This window comes from Papaver somniferum, chromosome 2 (assembly GCF_003573695.1).
Source record: "Papaver somniferum cultivar HN1 chromosome 2, ASM357369v1, whole genome shotgun sequence".
Classification (NCBI taxonomy): Eukaryota; Viridiplantae; Streptophyta; class Magnoliopsida; order Ranunculales; family Papaveraceae; genus Papaver; species Papaver somniferum.
The window spans coordinates 125,206,908-125,226,789 of record NC_039359.1 but is presented as its reverse complement, the minus strand read 5'-3'; the positions used below and the strand labels follow the sequence as shown (position 1 = coordinate 125,226,789).

General features: G+C 36.0%; 1 long non-coding RNA gene across 2 annotated transcripts; it reads left to right on the top strand.

The window, feature by feature from the left end:
- The first annotated feature begins 8,913 nt into the window (after positions 1–8,913).
- Positions 8,914–12,504, top strand: LOC113349042. 2 transcript variants are annotated; one of them, XR_003359915.1, is made up of 4 exons: positions 8,914–9,250; positions 9,753–10,048; positions 10,234–10,368; positions 10,492–12,504. It is a non-coding gene; the product is annotated as an uncharacterized LOC113349042 (long non-coding RNA). The 2 variants fall into 2 exon arrangements; XR_003359914.1 differs by lacking the exon at positions 10,234–10,368 and having other exon boundaries at positions 8,924–9,250.
- The last annotated feature ends 7,378 nt before the right edge of the window (positions 12,505–19,882 follow it).

Below are 19,882 nucleotides of genomic sequence, written 5' to 3'. Positions count from 1 at the left end.
TTCCAAGGATTTAAACTCTCCTCAAATAAATCATCGGGCAATTCGATTAATGGTATTACATGTGAATTTTGAGTTTTGCTAAAACCTAACATATCTGGATTCATTACTCCATAACCAGTGGTTTTAGGACTAGAATCCATGAAACCACCAATTAATAACTATTAATCATAAGACAATTCTAATTCAAGAAGGATTTTGTTAAATTTTTCACCTGAAGTTAATGGATCTGAACACAGAAAATGAGATTGATGAAGAAAATTTTCACCGAGTCAGTCGCTTGAGTTGCAGAGCTTGACTCACCCGAGTTAGCACATCACTGTCTTTATATTGTGTTCATCATAGTAAGATTTGGATTTACAACAACAACCACAGAACATAGTTAGACTTGATTTAGACTTGGATTTACAGCAACAACCTAACATAGTTAGGATTGACTCGCCTTGTAGCCAGAACATAGTTAGACTTGGATTTACAGCAACAACCACAAAACATAGTTAGACTTGGATTTACAACAACAGCCACAAAACATATTTCAATTTCCTTTGGTGCAATCTAAGGATATTTCAAAAAATCCTTGAAAATTAGAATTAGCTTAGGATTAACAATACTAGCCACAAAACATAGTTAGGTTTTATCCCGCTGTCACCTCTTTTTGCTCATACTAAACACATAACATATCACTGCCTATTAGTAACACTGTTCATTCAAACTAGTTTACATCCATCTTAGAATTTTGCATCCATTTTGAAAAAGCAGGGGTCTAACAACACCACCCAATATTTCGCTTAGAAATCTGTATGGACTAACTCCGAAATACTTTGCTAGAGAATCAACTAGACAGTCTGACTCAATCTAGAATAAAGTATCTCAAGGAGTTAATATCTCTCACTTGTTTTATTAATACTCAAGCTAAAACAATAGCGAGTCTTTTTAATCAAACACAAGGAATAACTTGGACGGTACCAAAGACCAATATCCAAGGATCAATCAATATCAATCAACAACCAAAGTTTGGATTTCCAATTGATGATCTTAACGCACAACCTGTATTATTTCAATTATATAAAATATAATGCGGAAAAGAAATAACACAGACACCAGAAATTTTGTTAACGAGGAAACCGCAAATGCAGAAAAACCCCGGGACCTAGTCCAGATTGAATACACACTGTATTAAGCCGCTACAAACACTAGCCTACTGTAAACTAACTTCGGACTGGACTATAGTTGAACCCCAATCAGTCTCCCACTGATCCAAGGTACAGTTGCACCCCTACGCCTATGATCCCAGCAGGATACTACGTACTTGATTCCCTTAGCTGATCTCACCCACAACTAAGAGTTGCTACGACCCAAAATCGCAGGCTTTGACAATAAACAAATCTGTCTCACACAGAAAAGTCTATCAAAGGATAAATCTGTCTCCCACAGATAAACCCTAGTTTTTGTTCCGTCTTAAGATATGAAATCAAGGTAACATGAACCAATTGATAATCCGGTCTTATATTCCTGAAGAACAGCCTAGATTAATCAATCACCTCTCAACAATCCTTTCTGACTATACAGGCGGTTTGTCAAGGAATCACAAACAGTGAGACGAAGATGTTTGTGACTTCTTTATCTTGCCTATCGGAGAACTCTCATGATCTCAAGCCGATCAATCGATTGTACTCGTACGATAGAAGATGCAAGATGAGATCACATAACTACGATAAAAGTAGTATCGGTCTGGCTTCACAATCCCAATGAAGTCTTTAAGTCGTTAACCTGATTTGAGAGAAGAAAATCAAAGGTTAATGGAGATCGACTCTAGCGAGCGCACTAGTATTACACAGACGTGTAGGGATTACGTTTTTGCTCAAACTAGATGTCTCCTATATATAGCCTTCAAATCAGGGTTTTTCCTTAGGTACAAAGCAATCCATATCCAACGTTAGATGAAAACCTGATTTAGATTCAAACTAATATTTCTCAACCGTTAGATCGAAAAACATAGTTTGTCATACACGCTTGGTAAACGTTTACTGGGTTTGTGAAAACCATGCCCAAACGTGTACGCCTATGTTGGTTCAACATAGTAACCAAAAGGTTAACCATATGAGCATCTTATATTAACCTGGTTCTTCTTCACCATAACTAGTTCAGTTGACTCAAATGAACTAGTCAAAGAGTTGTTCAATTGCTATGAGATCTTATGTAACTACACAAGACACAATTGAATCAAAGATGATTCGATTCGATTGAATCGGCTCATGAACATTATAGCCACGGTTTGTATAAAGCATTCCTTAGTAATTCAATGTTTATGTTCAGAGCACATCTTTAGATCATAACCTCTTAAGCTCACAAACAAGTTCGCGGACTTAAGTAAACCGGCGGAGTTTTCCAAACTCAGCAGAAATTCTCAGGAAGAGAACTTCCACCAGTTCGCAGACTTAGCACACAAACGAGTTTCGGAAAATCCCAGCAGAAATTCTCGGTCGAGAATTTCCGACAGTTCGCGGACTGAGTTCGCAGACTTGGCAAGGCCAATTCCACAATCCTTCCGATTTCTCTTGATCAACAAAGTTCGAAAACTTCGGTTCAAGGAATACATGGTTATGTAATCTAAACTCTCATTCCAACCACTGCGACATTCTCAGAGGACGTTATATAACCGTTATTAAAAGATCGTTTCACGTCAGAGCAATTCTCAAAGAGATTGAAACTTTTCATGACTTGCGTCACTAGGTGAAGATAAACCTGATCAAAGCGAAATGCTTTACCAACACATGATTTCGAGAAAAATATAAGCAATGAATACTCAACTCGAAATATCAAATGTGTATGATCTAGTCTATATAGCACACGACTTTTGTCTCATAAGAAGTAGGAGATAGAATAAATAGACTTTTGAGTGATAGATAATTTCAAGTCTTCACATACCTTTTTGTTGATGAAGTTCCACAGTTACTTGTGTAGATATTCATCGTTGTCATTGAATCACCATGAAGTCCTTGAGCTCAGCTACACTTTTCCTATCCTAGTCCGAGACTTAGCTAATAGGCTAGAAATCAAGGATTATAGTTTTGATCACTAACATTGACAAACATGCTTGATATAACAATGCATGCGAGGTTGACCGAGCTATGCTCTAACACATTTCTCTCTGTTTCAAATTACAGGTTATATGTTTCAATTTACTGGTTCTAATTTTCCCTATTGATTATCTATGCAACTTGTTTATGCGTATCTGTTTTAGCACTTCGTCAACTATTTACTCGCCCTGCTATCTACATTTTTCCTACATATACTTCTGGTTATTAATTAGTGTTTTGATCTTAGCTCTTATTTGGTCCTCCAAGTCTGCTCATGTCAGACACCTCTTTTAAACTTAGCCTAGGATCTTTTTGAGTAAATTTCCACTCAGTCTAGGTTTCCTTTATTTGCTTTATTTGTTAGCTGTTGAACCTCTCTCAGTACTTACTTTGTAGTTGATCCTTGAATCTCTCTTAGCTTAATTTGTTGCCCCTTGACTCTCTCTTAGCTTAATTTTATGACCTTCTTAGTCTGCTCAGGCTCTCTCCCTCGATAGTTCTCTCAACAACCCATTTTTTAAAGATTTCTTTAATCCCTATAGTTTCTCAAGTCTCTATGCTTGCTCCCTTGTGACTTCTCCTTAAAAGATTTCTTCTTGATCCTTTTTTCATGAATATCGTATTGCCAAGGAATTGTCAATCCCACAGCCTCCTCTCATTTAAATAAGTTGTGTATCTCAGCCAAACCGTATTTTCTTTTCCTCTCGGAAACTCGATGTAAGGACGATAGAGTCTCCAAAATCCTGGAAACATGTGGTTTCAGTAACTTTACATTAGTTTCCCCTATAGGGCTCTCAGGGAACTAGGTTTAGCATGAAATGAAAACATCTTTGTGGATATTCTCCTTAAAACTCCAAGAATGATTCATGTCACTGTCAACCCTGTTGATTATTCCCATATTAAAACTTTCGTTACTCTCTTGTATGGCAACCCCAAAACAAATGAAAGAATAAAATACTGGCTTAATATAGAAGAACTAGCTGACCAAATTGACGATCTCTGGCTCATCATTGGAGACCTAAATATAACTCTGTCAGCGGTGGAAAAATCTGGTGGAAATCGTTTCAACCAGGACTCAGTTTCGAATATCTTAGCTATCATAGAAAGCCGTGGTTTAGTGGATCTTGGTTTTATTGGACTAATCTTCACATGGTCAAATAAACAAGATTCCCCCTCTTGAATTCAGGCTAGGATAGATAGAGTCCTAGCCAACTCTGATTGGTTGGCGGAAAACCACAACACTACTCTCACCCATCTCCCCCCCATATAGGCTCGGATCACTCCCATATCTTTCTCAACTACAAAGACAATGTACATTCTAACCCTATCCCTTACAAATTCTTTAACCTCTGGTTGGAAATTCCCGAAGCTCTTGAAATTATTCAGAGATGCTGGAACTAACCAATAGTAGGATCTTCAACTTTTAAAATATCAGCCAAACTTAAATTAGTCAAAAAAAGACATATCCAAATGGAACAAGGAAGTTTTTGGAAAAATTCAAAGAACCATTAGAAATAATTTAGAAACAATAAACCTTATCAACAACTCCAATCTTGATGGTACCAAGGATGATCTCATCCAAAGGAAAATCAATGATTTAATAATCCTTTATAATCAAGAGGAATAACTATGAAAAGAAAAATGAAAGGAAAACAACCTCAAATTCGAGGATAGGAACACCAAATTTTTTCACACTTGTACTCTCAATAGACATAGGAGGAATAAAATCTCATCCCTTACTGATCTAAATGGAACCACTCACAATAACCATAAGGAAATATATGAAATTCTCACCCAACATTTCAAAAACATCTCTACGGAAAATCCGAACCTCAATTCTCAACCTGTCACTAGCCTCTTTGAGTCAGAAGTCTCAGACGCGGAAAACCAAACCTTAACAACAATTCCAAGCTGCTCTGAAATTGCTGGAGTTGTCAAAGCTTTAACAACTGGAAAATCTCCGGGCCCGGATGAGTTCAATGTTAGATTCTTTGTGCATCAATGGACACTGTGCAAGAGGATTTTGTTGCCATGGTACAACATTTCTTTCGTACTGGTCATCTCCTCAAGGAAATAAATGCTACCTTTCTAGCTCTCATCCCTAAAATCTCTAATCCTTCCTCCCCAGCTGACTTTTGTCCAATCAGTCTGTGTAAAACGACTATAAAATAATATCCAAAATATTAGAAAATAGACTCAAACCAATTCTCTCTAGAATAATCTCCCCCTTCCAATATGCCTTTATGAAGAATCGAAAAATCACAGGTAACATAATAATGGCTCAGGAAGTAGTCTATAAAATGAAAAAAATACAAAGGTAAAGGTGGCCTAATGGGAATAAAACTTGATATGAGTAAGGATTTTGATAGGGTCAGCTGGGAGTACCTGATGGAACTAATGCAGAAATTAGGATTTAGTGAGTTTTGGTGTTCGCTGATTCATCAATGCATCAGCATGCCAGCCATTGATGTTCTCTGTAATGTCTCACCTGGAAAAATTTTATACCCACTAGGAGAATTAGACAAGGAGACCCGTTATCTCCTTATCTATTCCTCTTGTGCATGGAAGGACTAACTAGACTTTTAAGGCATAAAGAAGCCGAAGGCCAAATACAAGGAATAAAAGTATCTCAAAATAGTATTCATATCACCCATTTACTCTTTGCCGATGATTGCATCATCTTCTCTAAAGCCTCGATTAGTGATGCGCAAAACATTTTAAACATCATCAACACCTTTAGCTTAGCAACTGGCCAAATGATAAACTTTCAAAAGTCTGAGATTTTCTTTAGTAATAGGTTTCCTAATAAATTTGGCAAAATGATAATAAAAATTCTTAAGGTTCAGAAAATTAATATCACTGATAGATACTTAGGTACACCTCTTTTTATAGGAAACCCAAAATAAAAACTTTTGACTCAATGATAGCTAGATTTCGGAGTAGACTGCAAAATTGGCGAGGGAGATATCTCAGCCAAACTTCTAGAACAGTGATAGTTAAGACTATTCTTGAATCTCTGCCCATCTACCAGATGGGCTGTTACAAGATTCCGAAAAATATTACCAACCAAATCGTTTCCCTTCAAAGAAATTTCTGGTGGGGAAAGAAGGATGGTAAAAATGATTGCTTTTTAAAAGCTTGGCCTGATCTCAACATCCCAATAGCACTAGGAGGATTAGGCTTAGGGATTTAGAAGCAAACAACCTTGCGCAACTAGGAAGATTAGCCTGGAACCTTTTAGATAACCCGGATCCTATCTGGGCAAAAACTCTGAAATCCAGTCATTATAGCAAATCCCAACATCCACTTGACCCAAAAGTTAGCACCACAGGGCCTTAAATATGGTCTTGTATTCTAAAAGAGCTTGAGGCTATTAAACCTCACTGTATTTGGGGAATTGGCAATGGCCAAACTATCCACATTACGGAGGATTAGTGGTATCCAGGTATTCGAGAACTTAAAAATAACCGACTGACAGAAAATATTTATCTGGTAAGTCATATGATAGATGTCGAACATCAAATATGGAATCTTGACACCCAAAATGCTTTGTTCGAACCCAGAACTGTCCAAACCATATGTCACATACCCCTTTGGCTTAGTAGGAACGACATACTCAAGTGGAAATTGAAACCAAATGGGAAGTTTACAACTGCCTCCCTCTATCATAGTATTAAACATTTTGATATTATAATCAACTCCCTCTGGGAGAAGATTTGGTGTATGGAAACAACCCCAAAAGTAGCTTTATTCGTCTTCAAATGTATGCATAATATGGTTCCGATAGCTGCTAAACTTACCAAGTGTATTGCCAAACATCTGCCCATTATGTACCCAGCCCAATGAAACTATAAAACACCTTTTCTTGGACTGTCCTTTTGCTATAAGTGTGTGGTTTGCTTACTTTGCAAACCCTTTTGTGCATGGCATCCCTAATTTGTCCTTGCAGCAATGAATCACTAGCTGGAGCCCCAATCCAGTTGGTTGGAATAACGAATTGGATCCCTGGAATGTTCTTTGTGCGGCCGTAATTTGGTACATCTGGCTAGCTAGATGTGATAAAGCTTTTAGAGGAATCAATCTCAATCCCCAGCATACTTTTTCTAGAGCCAAACAGTTCTAGCTGGAAAATGTGCAGGCCAAGTGAAGCATAAGACCGAGTTCGCACCTGCCTTCGACACCAATCCAAACAAACAGTTGACAGAACCCAGAATGCGGAACTGCAAAAATCAACTTCGCTACAAACTGGAACCAAACAACTAACACGATAACTACAATTATGATTCTAAGAAATACTTTGGGCTATTGCAGGGAGGTTCGAACTATGGAAATCTTGGCTCTGAATAAGGATGTTGGAGAGGTGTCAGCAGCAACAGAGGCGTGGAAATGGGGACTACAATTTCAAGCTTCCTCTATCAACATTGAAACTCACAACACCAACCTGATCAGACTCCTCCAAGGTCTTCAAAGCAGTATTGACTGGCGTGCAAAAGCTATCTAGGAAGATATGATCTCAAATTTTTTGGTTGCTCTTCTTTCTTCAAAACTTTTTACTTATGTTTCAACTAGAAAACTAGCAAACCGGGAAGCAATTGCATTATCAAATGTCACTGCTAATGCAACAGCAACCCGTAACTACAGAGGTTGTCCTCCAATGCGTATTTTCCCTATATTTTCACAGTTTATGGAGTAAAACTTTTCTACCCTCGGTTTCAGGAAAAAATTATATTTCACCGTTTTATTTTTGCCCAAAATTAAAATTATATGTCAAATTAGAACAATAAAAAATATCAATTTTCCTCAAACCGAGGGACTGTCAAGTCAACAACCCAGTCTCCCTACTTCTTTAAAACTTGAGCAAATCATCATGCGAACATTTCATCTCCTATCTCACACTAAAAACAGATTTACAACATGTTTGTTTGCAGCTGACTCGGCGTCTGGATCTGAATCAACCCCTGACTCGGGCCGAGTCAGCAGTCAGACCATTTGTTTTCCATTTTGAGTCAGATCTGACTCGACCTCTGACTCAGACATAACCCCTGACTCGGACCCATTTGAGTCAGGTAACAAAATATTCCTGACTCATGGTACCAAACCTCTAACTCACAAATTTTTGAGTCAGATGAGTCAGATCTGACTCAAAACAAACATATCGTGTCAGATCCAGATGAGTCAGGTGATTTCACTCAGATCCAGATGACTCAGATCCAGACGACTCAAATGAGTCAGGAGTAAACAAACACGGTGTTAATCTTATGTCATCAAAATCTCTTATTTCCTGGATTTCGTATTCAAAATCAAACCCATTTTCTGATTTTCTCATATTTTCATCATCAAAAAACCTTTCAAATCTTTCTTGCATTCTCCTCCACGAACATTTGCAACCATGGGAGAAGATTTAGTAAAAGGAAGTGTTTTCCCTAATGGACTTGCTGTCCTTGATCGTCCTAAAGCTCTCAATGCCATGAATCTAGGTTTTCTCATTACATCATTCTTGAATTTGATTTTTTTTTTCTTTTTACAAATAGCTTATCTGGATAAGCTAATAGCCATATAATTGTTGATTCCTTGACGAACATATTGTACATTTTTTATGCTGTTGTAGAATAACTCACTCGTTTGGTTTATAACAGATTTCAGTCTGTGCATAAACTTTGATGTACTGCCTTTGTAATGTTAAAAATGAATGCGGATCTCCTTACAGTTTTGCTCCTCATTGTGGTAGGCACTGTCTCGTGTATCAGTTGTGTTATCTCCCCCCCTTTAATAGCAGCAAGGAATCTCCCGAAAACGCTAACAAAATTTCACCTCCCGCACGTTTTTTTCGCCTCCCGCACGTATTTTTCGTCTCCCGCACGTAGTTTTGACAGGCACCGTTGGATTTTCTTCATCTTCACACTAAAGACGTTCGATTCAACTACTCTGCTAATTACATTTCTGTTCCTTTTCTTCTGTAGTTCTCCTCACTCGATCTCACAGCAAGAAATCATCAACTCCTCCATTAACACATGTCTGGAAAAAAACCCTAGAACTCAAATTAGAGCTTGGTTTCAAAAATAAATCAGATGTTTTCTCGATCGATTTTCAGATGATGATAATGGTTCCGAAATAATATAATTGATGACAAATTAGGTTGTGGTGTGATTCTCACTTTCTTCTTCTCCCTCACAGTAAGATTCTCACTAATTTACTCAAATATTAATAAATTTGTATTGACACTTTGAGTTTGATTTTGATTCGAAATTTCATACTGATATTCAATTTAATTTGAGAAATTATTTTCATTGTTTGGGGAGTCAAAATAAAGTTTTTTAGGTCATTGATAGATTCAGTATTAGGTTTTAAATCAATGAGTTGAGATTGAAAAAGGGGTTTCTTAAATTTGTGGTGATGATTTTGATTTGGGAATTGTTTATGAGAAGCTTAAGAAGTAAAACTTCCAGCGATAGAATGCTAAGGAATTGCTAGATTTTGGTTCTTCTGATTTATAAACATATATCATCTCGGATGCTTCTTTTAAGTTAGTGATGCTTACTCTTTCAAGTTAGTGATGCTTCAACTGGCTTCATATTGGTAATTGTGAGGTATTGCTAATGTGGATGTCAATTTAACAGCTGATACATATGTGAATTTAACAAAATATGTCAATCCAAGTTTTTCTTCATATGACAGAAGTAAACATTGAGGAGGAAGAGGAAGAGAAAATTTGTTGCACTGTTTCATCCGTGTAGGAAGGACTTCCACAGGGCTGAGAATTTCTGTTCTTTGAGATCCACATATGAAGACTTCTTTGAGAACAACATTTCTCGCTGCGGCTTCCCAAAATCCAAGAATGCAACAATAACCATGCATTGCACTTGCCGTTAGTCCTGTTCTGAAATAATCTTTGGTTGTGACCGGGAACGAATTTATGAAACTGTGATGTCCATTGCTCTTCTTTCCATGAGACCGTATAAAGCTGGAATAAGGTAATATGTCTCTCACTTACACCCCCTTATTCACTTTGAAATGAATTTTTTTGCGTCTGTTCATTGATTATTTCTACGTATCTTTTGTTTCCTTCCATTAGCATTGTTTATAGTTCCCAGGATTTAGTAAGAAAAAGTGTGATGTCCCGTTATTCTAAACTACCCTGCGAGTGATATGTTTGCAGTGGCAATGAAAGACGTAATGCATATTATATGCAGATGTATACATTTATTCTTGAAAATGCCTGCGAAGTTGGAACTAATATATTCACCAAACAAACTCGGTACTCATGTCTCACCAAATCCCCTCCAGTTGAACAGTATATTTCGCAGCATATAAGAGTTTTTCCGTAGTCTGCACTTTCTTTACATGCTCATGGTTGATTTGCATATTGTTTACCCAATGACGTGCTACTGATAGAAAGAATGGCACACATTGTTAGGATACATGAAGTGAAGTCTTTTGGTGTGGCCGATCGCGGGAGAGTTGGCGTTATGGAAGCAACTTGCTGATTGGATTCACTTCTTTTTTCTTTCTTTCTTCTTATACCGAGGTTATGTTTTAATTATTGGCATCCAGTTCCGTTAGGTTTTCCATACGGTGGATTCAGTTTCTATGAAAGGTGACAGAAAAACTTATCTAATTTGGCAATTGGGTGTTTCTTATCTTGCTGAACAATCTGCTTTTGCATTTTAATTCACTACTAATTTTTATGTAAGAGAGAAACAATATTGGCTAACAAGGGTAGCAGAGTGTCATTATTCAGCAAACATGGAAGATGAGTGTGAAAAAATGATGGTTTGCCGACGTGCAACGCACGTGCACTCCACTTGTGCACATTAAGGTCATTAATGTACTTGGGCATAAATAAGCATTCAGTCTTCCTGAATTATCTTTTTACATTATTTCCTGTTACAATTCTATTGCAGGTGTTTACTGCAGAATATTCTCTGATATGCAAAATCTCTGACTTCAAAGTGCCATATATTTCCTTTAGGGATGGAATAATAATGGGTTTTGGAATTGGTTTATTTGGGCATGGTCGCTATCCTGTCATCACTGAGGTAGTCTTGTTTGCCTGACAGAGTCATATACATAGAGCAATTAGATTCTTTATTACATGTTTCCCGTTTCCGTTTCGAGTGGGTTCTTAGATCGACTTTTAAAAAGACACGCTCTAAAGCACCGGTCATGTTTGCTCCAAATGGGGGTGCTCCACATCCTAAATATTTTTGTGGGCGACCTCACAAAGTACTGGTCTTTGAATCATCCGCATATGAGCGCCTCCACAAGGCTGAGTTTTCTAAATACTTCTTGACCAGTTAATAAAAAGCTTTTTAAAAAAAAAATCTTGCTTTTTGTCCAAATATTTTGTTACTGGCACTCCAACATGTTATGTTATTGTGCCTTTCTTAGCATACAGTTTCGATGCTTGAAAATGGTATTAGCTTGTTCCCAGATGTTGGCTTTTCTTACATAGCAGCAAAAGGTCCAGGTGGATGATCAGTGGAGTATGCCTGCATCACTTCACAGTTCACAGTATCACTTTCTCATTCATTTGTTTGACTGCCATGATCTCTAGATTTATATTCTGAATCTTCTAGAACTACATGCATCATGTATTGGCGTATCGTTGTTGTTTGATCATCTTTGAATAAGTCTTTATCATGCTTTGGCAAACTTTTAGCATGAAAATCATTATGATATTACTAAGTAAATAATTGTATTATTATATTCCTGAACCATATGTAACCCATGATGATGTCCGTATGCCTTCAGATAACGCTTTCTGTAGTCTTGGATTCTTTGACATTTGTTACTGTGCTCCTCAAGGATGGTTTGACTGACTGTTGTCGCATGCTAGCTAGCTGCCCTTGTATACTTTGGTCCCCACTCCATACAACTATGACTTTCATTTCTTTGTTTAGTACTCGTTGGTTTAGCATTTGCATCTATCGTTTCCAGCTGCTTTACCATGTTTGTGTTTTTGATTGTCTGTACTGTCTTTGACCAAGCATACCAGTGCTGACTCTCAACCGTCACGTTATCTTGTATACGGGAATCAGTCATTGAGATAATTGAAGAGCTGAAGAAGCTTCAACAGAGTACTGATGCTACAGGTGCGGTGGATTATAGTATCTTCTCCTTGGGTAGATATTCCTTTCTCTTGCTACGTTTTTGTGAATGAACAGGTGAGCGAGTCAGGTATTTCCCAAGGATTTAGATGCTACCCAGCAGCAACGTTAGATCCTGAATATGCAGAAGCCATGGCATTATTGTAATCCATCAAGTGAGCATTGGAAAAAAACTGTACACATATATATCTGGAGAATGACTGCAAAGTCTAGTCATAGACGGTTTAAATTTCGGCTAATGTTAACTTGTATACCAGGGCATACGTTGAGCATTGATATTTTGTATAGATTGTATCAAATTTTTGTCTTGGATTTCTGCACTTAGACTTTTAAGAAGTGAAAAATACTAGAACCACCCTACTGTATGGGTTCAATATGTAGAAGCCCCACAAAATGGATCCTCCACTATCAACTCCATATTTTCATATTTTGATATTTCCAGGCCCAATACTTTCATTTTTAGGGCTTCATAATGAAAATGGTTTTTTCGCTATGACAACTTTACCCTTTTCTATTTAAACAAGAATAAAATCAGTAGATATTTTCATTTCTAAATTTTCTTTCTCTCTCTTGCCTCTCTCTCGTCTAGATATTTTCATTTCTAAATTTTCTTTCTCTCTTTTGCCTCTCTCTCGTCTGTGGAGAAACAATTTCTAGGGTTTTCTGAGATTCATTTTCCACCTTGCGAATTGATTTGATTCAATGGAGATTTCGTAAAAATCATTCATCGTTGATGGAGAAGATATCAGAGAAGATTCATTCACATGATTTATCATCATCGTCTTCATCCGATTCTGATAATGAAAAAGAAGTTAAACATCAGTCAGTACCTAAATCTTCATCAGCAAAAGGTGTTCATTCTGCTATTAATCGCCTCTTGGGAAGGAAGAAACTTGTTAATCATGTCTTTGGTGGTGGAAAGCGTAAGAATCTCACTACTGATTTTTTGTGATTTTTTGTGATTTTTTGTAGATTTGTTTGGTAGTTTGGTGGTTGATCTAGGTGTTTTGAGGTTGAATTTTGAGCTTGAAGTTCTAGATTTGGTTTGATTTTGTTTGGATTCGAAATAATTTCTGATCTGGTTTTAGTGGACTTAGTTGCATGTTATTGGAGGTGGATAATGATTTGTTTTACTGTTAATTTCATGATCGATGCACTTGATTGGGGTTTGTATGTAAAGTTGATGTCAATTCCTAGATGTTTAGTTTGTTTTGCTTGTCTGTGATCTTATCGAGGTTTGAGTGGCTGTGATTTCTGTTTTTTTTGTATACTTAGATTAGGATGTATGAATCAATTAAATATTAAACATGTAAAAATTGAAGCTATATTGATCGGTATCTCACTTTGTAGCTGAACTGATTGATTTCGTGGATCTGATTAGATTTACGAAGGTGGAATTTGGGTATTACCAAGCTTGTTATAGCTGTATTTATAAGAACTTGCAATATATATAAAATAAACTTTATATCCCAGAATGTGTAACTAGCAGTTACACATCCTGGTAGTTACTGCTAGATCATCATCCAAACTGAATGATGGTCCTTTACTGAGAACAAGCTGGCCATAAAGCAATTGCCGAACAATGTTATCTAGTCATTCTAATATGCATGATATACCTTTTCATAAGAACTTGCAATATACATAACATAAAATTTATATCCCAGGATGTGTAACTAGCAGTTACACATCCTGCTAGTTAAAGGTTTCGAATAACTAGCAGTTAGACATCCATATGCCAACATATATAGATACCTAAAAATGTGGCAATCACAATCAAATTTTATGGAGTCATGTTTACCTGAAGCTCACTCGACAACACCATTCTCATCTGCTTAACCATTTTTTTGGTATCATTATCAACAACACCACTCTCTGCAATTCACACATACACGTAAACAATGTATATAGTTATTAAGAGCCTTATTTTTCTGAAAATTCATTTGGTCAATACTGTCCTAGTAATTGAAAACAGAAACACTGAAGATATACTTTGCTTCATGTCTTAGCAATTGAAAATCAGAAACTTGCATTCATGGGCAAGCATTATAAGATTATATTGAATTAAATTATCTTTTGCGAAGGTATAAAAGTATAGATTGACTTAAGGTAATGAGAATCACAGAACATGTAGCTTATTTTTTTGAGTAAGATTGTTACTGAAATTTGAAACAGTCAAGTTTGTTGAAGGTAAACTTCAAGACATGCATCTGTGTATTCCTTTTCAATCATCATAAGAGAATAGAATTACCGCAATAGCTAACGAAACATAACATGTAGCTTATCCAACAAACACATTTCTGATGCCAGTGAACTTCCCTTTGCAAATAATTGATAAGACAAGTTAAAGATCACCATTACTTCACATATCAATTTGTTTACTTTACAGTCCACCTACATGTCTTTTTGAATTTGAGAGTTGAGAAATTATTTTTTTACGATCTGGCCCAAAATTATTTTAGTAAAATTGATTGGTTGATTTGTGAATGCTTAGATTTTTCGTTATGATTAATATGTTGTGAATTTTCTGTTGCTGCAGCTGCTGATGTTTTCTTATGGAGGAACAAGAAGATTTCGGCTAGTGTTCTTGGTGGAGATACTGTTACATGGGTTCTATTTGAATTTTTGGAATATCACTTGCTCACTTTGGTCTTCCACTGTTCTATATTGACTTTGGCTGTTCTGTTCTTGTGGTCGAATGCATCTACCTTCATCCAAAAGTGAGTCGATTGATTGAGCGTTTGCAAGTTTTCCAATGGATTCTTTTCTTCTGGAGTTGTTTCCTATGAATTTGTTATTGTTCTTTCCAGTTCTCGCCCAAATATTCCTGAATTCCATCTTCCTGAGGTAAAGAAGATCGAGAAAGTCATCAGCAGTGAAAGATCGAGAAGACTTCATCACCAGAAATTATTGAACATGTAAATTTCTTATGTTGCAATCATTTTAATTCGATCAAAATAATTAAGTGATAGATCTCAATATGGAATTCAAAAAATATTTTCATAAATCTCAAAAACTGAAAACTTCAATTTCATTTCGAGAAGACCGAGAAGACTGTGAAGTAAACAAATTGATAGGTGAAATGATGGTGATCTTTAACTTGTCTTGTCTCTTATTTGAAAATAGAAGTTCACTGGAATCGGTAAATCTAAGAGGAAACGCCTGGAAACAAGATCCCTTGGTAACCACAATTCTACTGAAATACCCATATTGTTGTGTACCTTCTAGTTAAACAAGTTAAGTGGATGTGTAACTTCAAGTTACACAGACTAAATAAATGTGTAGTTTCTAGTTACACATGCTAATTAGATGTGTAACTTTTACTTACACATACTGTTTGAATGTGTAACTTCTGTTTACATAGATTTTACTTACGTATAGTAATGGTTGTTACTACTAATAATTTATGTGTAAAATTATTTTGTTACATTGTTAACCAGTGAGTTGTGTATTTTTTCTCAGACGATAGTCAGAATATCTTTGTTCGACTTTTTACTTGAAAATGTTGCATTCTTTCCATTAAGGTTGCATTCTTTTCATTCTGGTTCGATTTTAGTTTCCTTATCTTGAATCTTGGCCTACAAATATGCAGTTTGATTAAAGAATTTGTGGTGGTGTTGATGGTGGAGGTGCAGGTTTTGGAAGAGGATGCGGAGGCAGTGGTGGTGGTGGATCAGGTTTTGAGGATAATTTGGATTTGGAGTTAGTGGTGGTGTTTTGATATGAAGCTGAGAAGTTTGGTATGGATGTTGGAGCCATATTGTACACTGTAAGTTGGAGATACTTTACATGATCTTGCTAGAGCATTTTGAACAATCAAAAGTTGATACTGGTTTCAGGTGACTATTTATTGGTTTCAAATGGTATTTTGTTGGTTTTTATCTGGTACTGAAAGGAAATAAAGGTTGAGACGAGAATTACAGACACTATAAGTCCACCAATGTGACGAGAACTACAGGCACTATATCTGTGTCATTCCCTTCTAGCTGCTCATACAAGGTCTTTCTCAATTCGCTTGTTTGAACATGACTGTATATTATTTTCTCAGACGTATTTACCTTTTTATTGTCAGCATAACTTGTCAACTAAAATGCGTTGCATTGTTAACTTCCTAGGGATACTCAGGATATGATACGGTCGGGAAATCTTAAACTTCGTTGTTCGGTTGGTGAAAGTTTAATGTTTACAAACAAGTTCACTGGCACATTAGTCAGTGTATCGAGATTCTGATAGAAATTTCTTTCTCCCCCTTTTGTTTTGTTTTGGGATATAATGTACTTGACTATGCAATGGTTTGCCTATATTTAATATATTAGTATTGTATGAATTTTGTTCTGGATAAGATATATATATTTGAGTGGCTATAAAATCGGTATTGTACGTTTTATGGTTGAGAAATATAGTACTAAAATGTTCGGTAATCTTAGTCTCAAGGTTATGTGACCGTTGAATAAGTAGAGAGGCGTTTTTCCTGGTCATCCGGCCGTGCTACAGATGCTTTAATTTGGAATACTCGAAGTAAGTTTTCCGTTTTAGTTTTCATTTGATTTACGTTTTAGTTGACATGATTTCTCCTTGGTTTTCATTTCAAACCAATCAATCTGTTGAAAATTTGCAGGAAGGTCTAGCTGTGATTGATGATGCTCGCAGAGACTGTAAGCGCAGGTATTGGTTTGCTTGTGTATCAGTTTGTGCCTCTGCATAGGCACGTTTTTTTTCATGTCCGAGGATATATTAACTGAATGTGTAACTGCTAGTCACACTATCTGATTGGATGTGTAACTTCCGATTACACGTGCCTTATGCATGTGTAACTTCCGGTTACACAAGTCGTATTACACATTCATTTAAGTTCTTATTGCAACTGATCTCTTAATTGTAATTTATTCACTTAGTTCCTGCAAATAGTAAAGCAGTTTATTTGCCAGTTGTGCATTTTTTTCCTTTTTAAGTTGCATTGTTATTGTGATCCGACCATAAAAACAACTTTTTCGTAGTGTGATTGCAATTCAAGAGATTTCATTTAACAAGAAGAGCAGATACTTCATTTTAATCTGATATTATGGTACCTTTTTGTCTTATTACTTTGCAAGACAACTATATGCAGAACAAACTTGTGAAACTTGTATGCTTCTTTCTTCAGGTACTGATTCGGTATAACATAATTAATGGTGAGTTACCTTATGTATTTAAAACTTTTTTTTAGCTCTGACATGTATGATTTATTGCGCTGGGAATCTAGGATCAACTATTGTTCTTATTATACCAGATAACATGTCTTTGAACCTTGTTAGTATGATGCTTTGATGGAATTTTTTGCTAGTAATATGCATTTTTAACTCTTGTGGTTCCAGGTATATGAAACCCATGGACGTTTAGCTCTGGAAGCTGAGGACTTTCCGGAGTTTAATTAGGTTGGCTACTGATTTGCTGTAAGTTATCTGACCTTTATTGGATGTGTAACTATTAGTTACACATGCTAATTAGATGTGTAACTTCTAGGTATACAAGTTAAATGGATGTGTAGCTACCAGTTACACATGCTAATTATATGTGTAACTTATAGATACACATCGCTAGGTACACAGTCCCATGAAATAATGCATATTTTTGTTGTTTTTTTTCCAGATTCGACACGTTTTGGTGGTGGTATAGGAACAGGTTTGTATGAGGATTTGAAACTAGTGGTGGTGTTCTGGTGGAATAGGTATTGGAATAGGTATTCAACTTTCTCTTGCAAGCAAGTCATTATCTATACAAATCAGGCAGTCAGTTGAGTGATAAAATAAATGACTTCATGTATTGTAACTTATAGATACACATGCTAAATGGATGTGCAGGTACTAGTTACACATGCTAATAAATAGATGTGTATCTACTAGTTACACAAGCTAATTATATGTGTAACTTCTAGGTACACGTGCTGATTGGATAGGATATAAAGTCTATGTTTCATCGTATGGATGCAATTTAAATTTTTGTTGAGTTGCTTTCTTCTTTTGAACTTGCCACATTGAAGTGCGTCAGTTTGCTATGAATTGCTAGTTTGAACTGTTCGTTCACTATAAATTATAAATTGCTGATTCAAATGTGAATTATGGTTTTCTTAACAGGATTTGTAATGAGGACAAGCTTATGTCTTGGGGTCATTTCACAGCTGAAGGTGATGTTGAGTTCAAGGATGTTCTTTTTGTTGCTCCAAAGGCTCCTCATGATCTGTGTGGGAGTTACTACACTGCCCAGGTACCTTAACTTTTTGATGGGTTTGAAGTTTACATTTAGTGTTTTAATGAAGTCCATTGTATTTAATTAGCTTGTATGCTTTCCATAGTAATTAGGAAACATTTATAGCTCGTATTCAATTTAGATGTTTTGTAGTAGAACATGTGATATACACAAGTTATTTATATGTGTAACTTCTAGTTACACATGTTATATGCTTGTGTAACTTCTAATTACACAAGTAGGATGCATGTGTAACTCTGAATTACACTAGACATATGCATAAGTAACTTCTAATTACACATGCTAAAATGAACAAACTTTGCAACCAAAAATTACACATGCCAGTTACACAAGCTAGTTGGATGTGTAACCGCTAGATACACATGCTAGTTGGATGTGTAACTTCCAATTACACATGCTATTTCAGTATGTTAAAGTTGAAAATATATTTGTATCGTTTTCTGAAAAGTAGTATTGCTCTCTTACTGACAAGTTTAATGAGACTAATATTTTGGGTAAGGGTGGGTTTGGATGTGTTTATAGAGCTCATATTGATGATGACAATCTCATTGCATCTGTAAAGAGATTGAATTGCGAAAGACAAGATGCAGAAACTGAATTTAAGGTTTACTCAACTTCATTTATAGAGATCATTGCAAAATTTTCTTTTTCATTTTTTGGTCATTCTGATGTTAGACTGAATTCGAATTACAAAATGAAGTATATTCGTTGAGTAGTATTTGACATTCGACTATAATTTCCCTACTGGGTTATTGTATTTATGGCGAGACGAAGTTCATATTTTACCAATTGATGCATAATGGATCTATAAAACTCAATTGCACGATATAACTATTACTTTTTGAACGTTTTATGTCAGACGTTACTGAAACTTGTAAAGGTTGACACTATTTTGAATGACATTACAAGACCTTCTCATGGATCGGCTCTCACGTGGCACCTGCGAATGAAAATTTCTCTTGATACTGCAAGGTTAGTCCAGCATGCCTCGATTTATATGTTGTTTCTTATTCTTCGGTTGCCCGGAAATGTTGAACCCTTAACTCGTATTTTTACTGCAGAAATCAGTGGTTTGAAAATTATAACATTTGGTAATCATGCTTATGTTTTTGCCTTAATTTATTAAATTCCAATATGAATGTGTAACTGTTAGTTAAACTAGTCAGATTTATGTGAAAGTGAATATGTCGTTCATTTAATCTTATAAAAACTGATTGCTTGTTGTTATATTTCAGGATCCGATAACTTCATAAAAGCTAATTGATTATATGTGATATCGGTCTCGCTGGAATTGGAGTTGATGTTGAATACACAAGTCAAATGCATGTGTCACTCTCAGTTACACTAGATAGATGCCTATGTAACTCTCAATTACACTAGACAGATGCGTGTGTAACTTCTAGTTACACATGCTAAAAAATTGCTGTAAATAAATATTAAATTAATACATATATT